Source organism: Sphaeramia orbicularis, chromosome 22 (genome assembly GCF_902148855.1).
Source record: "Sphaeramia orbicularis chromosome 22, fSphaOr1.1, whole genome shotgun sequence".
Classification (NCBI taxonomy): Eukaryota; Metazoa; Chordata; class Actinopteri; order Kurtiformes; family Apogonidae; genus Sphaeramia; species Sphaeramia orbicularis.
Genome location: NC_043978.1, coordinates 34,630,461 through 34,636,460, shown reverse-complemented (window position 1 = coordinate 34,636,460; position 6,000 = coordinate 34,630,461).

The following is a 6,000-nucleotide window of genomic DNA, read 5'->3' as shown; positions in this document are numbered from 1 at the left end:
CCATTGGTGCAAACACTATAGCCTTATTTACATTGTCTCATGAATATGTTTCACAATATTCTTTTTTCCTCTAAGAATGAAGTCATTTTATCCATCTCTTTCCTCATTAATTTAATAGAAACGTGTTAGGTTATTCTTTAGAAAGACTGAGCACTAGAAGCGAAAATGAGAAAGGGTGCTGTATTGAGAATAATGCATATTTTGTTCATTACATGCTTTGTTTAAAAAACTTAATTCACTCTTGCTTAACAAAATAATAGCTGGGTTAATTAAGGTGTCAGTGTGAGAAGCTTAGAAAAAATCATTTGCTTTTTAGAGCTAACTGCTATTTACATATTAAAGTTCATCCAAATTAAGAAAAGGTTGATTAAAGCATATGAAGGACACCTGCACAAAAGGTCATAAAATATTGCATTTAACAGATTGTGAAGCATATTAATTTGATTCTGCTGATGGTATTTCTAGCTCTGCTGGACTATGCTGTTTTTCAGCTGCCCCCAGGTGAAATTAAAATTCAGCCCCAGTCCTGGCATGACTGGGGAAACCTTTGGTTCTAGCTAAATGTGTGTGCAAATTACTGCCAAACAAAATGAGGGAAAAGTCATAACAGAGGTGGTGCCTGAAAGTAGAGACCAGCGCCTTTTATGTCACAACTTACAGCAATTTTCAGTTTAACTGACAAAGATAACATCCCAAACTCATGCCTGAAACTTTTTACTCTAATGGGACTGACAAAAGAATTGCTTATTAGGCTAGCTTTGGCCAAACATATCTGAACGTACAATTCTGTGTCCCTTGGGTGCCATTAGAAAGGGTGACTAGGTTAGTCTCCAGTCCCAGTGAGGGGCTAAGCTGCTGTAATTTGTGGCTTCAGAACAGTGAGTAGAGGCAGTCCCACCATGTGGCTGTGACAGGGCCTCACAGAGCTCTGATAATGAGGCAGGTTGCCTCATTAAAAGCCATGAGGCTTGCACACAAAAGGACCTGAGATCAAAAGCCGCCACGCTGCCTTTAGTATGCCTCTGCACACATGCTTTTGACCACAGTACTAACCCCACAATATTAAAGTAACACAAAAGACTGCTATGCTACATCACCTACAGGCAGCTATGTGTTTGCCTCTGGAAATAATTAATTACTCTTTATATTTCCCTCCCAAAATGAAAACAAAAACAAAAACTGAAATTGGTAATTATGTTTTTGTGGCTTAGGTGGCAACATAGATCACATAATTCCTTAGATGTGGGATAAATCTGCCACCACGCACTCAAAGCACAGTTAAGTCAACATTAGTACCGTATGTGTCCCAAAATATAAGAACAAGCTCACATGCTTTCCATAACGGTTTTTGTTTTCTCTTAATGGCAGCAAAGAAATAACACATTTCAGGTGTTCATCCTTACTATTGATGTTGTGTGTGGACAGCGTAGGAGACAAATTGTCCACCAGCAGCCACAGGAAAAAACATGTCATGTAGGTGGCTCTTTCTTTGTGACTCTTTTCTTGTATCAAATCAGGTTGTGGGTTGCACTGCTGTTCAATTAAAACTCAAAGACTCTTGCTGCTATTGAATGTGACATAAAAAACCCCCTCTTCTTCTTGTCCTTCTTCCTCTGCAGGCATTTCGCCATTGAGCTGTGGGGAGTCACAGGGGGATTGTTGCGGTGTGAGCGACAAGAAGAAGCAGACGAAATGTGCTCTGACAGCTCTGCTTCATAGTTCTGGACAGCAAATGTCAGGAGCCAGACAGCATATGTACAGATGAGGGTGGGACTGAGGAGTCTGGGCTGTCTTTTATGGGTGTAAGAGTGTGTACGAGTCTGTCTGTCTGTCATCTGTCTGTGGTTTTGACAGTTCTGAATAAAAATGTGCAAACTAGAATATTTAGCAAGATATTTAAGGCTTCAGATTGCTGGAAGCAGGGAATCCATTTCCCTAACTCCTGCAATTCACTGTACACTGTAGGGGCTTTTTTGGTGTGTAACTATCAACACATGGGTCCCCAGGAGCATTCAGAGTGATCAGAGGCAAGACTTAGTGGGTGTGTCAGTGGAAATGTTCAGAGCTTTTGGACCTCAGGCCATGAAAAGGACAGCGAGGTATGGACAAGGACAAGCAGATGCACTTTGCTCAGGCATGAAATGCTTTCCAAGGAACATGGAGAGATATGTGGAGAGATGGAGAACAAAAGTGACAGAAAGAAGAAGAGGAGGCAGAAAAAAATGAATGAGTCACCGGGCAGGACACAAAACATATTCTTTTGTTCTCATGGAGATGAGTCACAGTGGGTTAATGTGCAAAGCTGTTTTTTGACGTTTTTACTTTTGTCATATTGTTGTTGATCTGTGACACATGCCCACAAAACAGGTCAACCATTGTCCTGCAAAGCCACTTTTAGAGAGATGACAGATGAAAACAGGAATTTAGACACTGGCTATATTGCTTCCTCTCCCAAAAAGCTGCAGGGGAAAATCCAGTGAACCTCGGGGACAAAATACGGGAATCCTGACAGGATTACTCTATTTCTGTTTTTTTTTTCTCCTATTTTTAAGCCCTGATTGTCACATTGTTTCCATAGGATTGCTTTTAAACTAATCGCGGGCAGAAAGCTATTACCTGCTGGTGGATGGATGCTGTTATAGCTGTCTGTGCTTTGCTGTTTTCCTTTTTTTTTTCTTTGCAGATGCTCAGCTGAGTAGCTGCAGGAGTTATCAGTCTTGTCTTTTAAATTCAAATAATTTTGCGTGAAGCAGATCGAAACCTGGATTGCTGACTTAATTCAAGCATCAGGGTGTGACATTTAGTAATGAAGCTGCAGATAGCAAATGTATAACAAATGCAGAGAAAAGAAGTTCATGTAAATCTGGGGTCAATTCTTAACGAAATGGCATTTTTAAGCAGGTGAAAACCTTAGTAGAAGGTGTTTGGGATAGGTATGGTAGTATGATAAAGTCATGGACTTAAACCAGGGTGCATGTCCACTTTTATTGCTGTTTATTAGTGCATCCTCTCTTTTTTTTTCTTCTTTTAACCATCCTCCAAACCCTTTCCCTTAATCCTAATCAAGACATTTTTATGACTAAACCTAACTAAACCATAAACAGATGTATGGTGGACTACCTGTTGGAAAAATGACATCTGCTCCATGTCAATATGTGATTAGCAAAGGCAAGGTGCAATATTTAGGGTAATTATATTGTAATTATCTAATTGTAAGGCAACAAAAACACTACATTTTTCAAGTGGTTATTGAATAATATAACATGATAGTATGTAAAGGCGAAGACACACCAACCCGATTGCCGATCTTCACCAGAAAAAGGTAGCCCGATTTATTAGTTGGCTTCCATCTCCCCGACACAGTCCAAAAAGTGTGAAGAACACGCCAAATCGACTACCGACTTAAGTATACATTCTGCGCTTGTGCAAGATGTAAAATCGAAAAATGACAGAACATTTCTCTAAACACAGAGCTCGCTGTCGTCAGTCATTATTGTCAGCAGAGTGTTGAGGAGTTAAGAAGGGTTGTTGTTGTTGTACTTGTTGAATGGTTGGCTAGTAATAAGAAGATACTGGCGTTGTCAGCTCTCGAGCTTCTTCTGGTGGAAGAAGACAGATGTTGCAAGTGAAAACTAAGGAGAATTCACACTATGTTAATAATGTTAACAGTTCAGTTCATTCATGGAATGAATGAAGTCCATAGGCAACACTGACTGGCACTCATTCAGATACGATATGATCAGTGAATAGCCTATTATAGAAGACAATAATAGCGTGAAGTGCCTTGGCAAAGCTGTATTTACAAGGAAACTTCTTCTTCACTGATTCACTAGTAAAGGGCTATCCCACCACCAATCAGATTGGTTCGACTGAACGATGGGTAGTGGCCAATTACACATGTTGAATCGGCCGAAAGGACTGGCGACGGCACTAACAATGGCCGATCGCAGAGAACACACCAACCGGACTCATGTCACCGACCTCACCAGACTGCCCGACGACGTCCAGCCACCGAAAATTGGGTTGGTGTGTCTTCGCCTTAAGAGTAATATTATGTTCTGTTTCTACAATTAGATCACCCTAAATATTGCACCTTTAGCCTTTAAAGTATAAACAGAAGTTGCTGCTGATGCAGAGAACTGCCTCATTTTACATATAGTTGTTTTGTGTTGTGTACAAGTGGAACTGGGCTATTGTTGTTTTCAGGACATCATCAGCAGCAGTTAAGCTACTGCTGGGATGTGCCATTATGCCAACGGCTTGCTCCCAAATATGTGCAGCTGAATGTTTGGAAAATATCTATTTCCTCTGATGTATAAAAACATTAAAAATAAAAACATTAAAAAAACATGATGACAGAAAAGAACATTGTGTTTTGGGGTTTGAATATTTCCTCACTGTTAACATTACACTGTTATGATGTATTAATTGAAACATTCTCAATGCCTGGGTTTTCAATAATTTAAGAGGAAGTTTAACAAGACTGAAAAACAAGAGCTTACAAGTGGAGCAACAACAAGAGGGAAGACAACTAAAATAGTAGCAAATAAGAACCCACAGTCTGCCTCTGAAAGCAATAATTTGGATCTTGGGCGAAGTGTCGATTCAAAGTCAGTACGCTGGGTTGCAGTGAGAAGATATTTTGCACAATGATCGATATGCATCTGTGAAGAATGTTCTTTGTAAATATTAAAGAACGTTCTACTGCAGTATGGTCTGTTATTAAAATTATAAGGCAGTCAATTTGATATGAGTGAAGCTTGTTGCTGCAAAATGTAATCCTGGCTCAAATCCACTTCAGTAGATAAAATATAAATATAAATTAAAAATATAAATTAACCCATGAAAACCCAATGCTACTTTTATGGCAGTTCCCAAATTATTTTTTTCTCTCTATTTACCCTTTCTTAAATGATTTATCACCATTTCTTATAATAATATCTTCTGTATTTTGCTTTTATTTCAGTGAATGTCATGTATTTTCATATCTTTAATTCACTGATCATGTAAATGGTCATTAAAAACTCAGATTAAAGTAGAGGATTATATCAAAAACAGAGAAAATGGAAGAAATAACTGAACATAAACCAAGTGTCTCCATCTACTGTTATTGATCCAACTCCATGGGTTTTACTGGTGAATCAATGTTGTAGAAGATGACAGAGTTTCCACAGTAACTATGGAGCCACTGAGCGTCCGAATGGGTCATACCTGATGACCATGAAAAGATGACAAACTGTATTTTACACCAGTTATTTATGTGTATTGATAGGATAAATGGATCAACAATTATTAAACATTTTTGATCAGTAGACGATTTTGTTCAGTGGTGGATGTTTGGGTCTTTATGGATTAAATATAAAACTTCTGCTCATAGACATTTGCTGAGAAAAGTTTTCCAGTGTAGATCATTTCAAACGTCTACTTCACTGTCTGTTTGCTATATGTTCAAAGTGTCAGATAGTTAACCAAACTCTGAACCATATATATATAAGAGGAAGGAATGGGTTTTACAGCCGAGCTTGGATTAATACTAAAGTTTCCTAATGATGTGTTTTGAGCTGTGAGTTTTGAGGCAGACTTCATTATCTGACAAGCTCCATTGCTTTAATTACATTGTCCAGTCTCTTTTAATACGAGTGTTCCTACTGTGAGAGCATTTCTCACATGCCGTGTTTGTTTTATCCTTCAATTATTCAGTATGTGTCTGTCAGGTTTTGTTCTTTACGACTCCTGGGAGGTTTTGTGCACAGTCATTTTTGCAATTCTCACAGTTGGACAAAGACCTATTCACCATACATGTATACTACCATTATACCATTAAATCCCACTTATGCATATTCACCAATTGTTATGTAAATGATTCCTAGCCATTATTAAGTTATTTGTTCTGTTATTGAATATTGTAAACTCTAAACACTCACTGCTTATAATATCTTCATCAAGCATATGTTAATCCTGCAATAGTGTGGCAGTGCAGTGTTTTTGAAAGACAAGAAT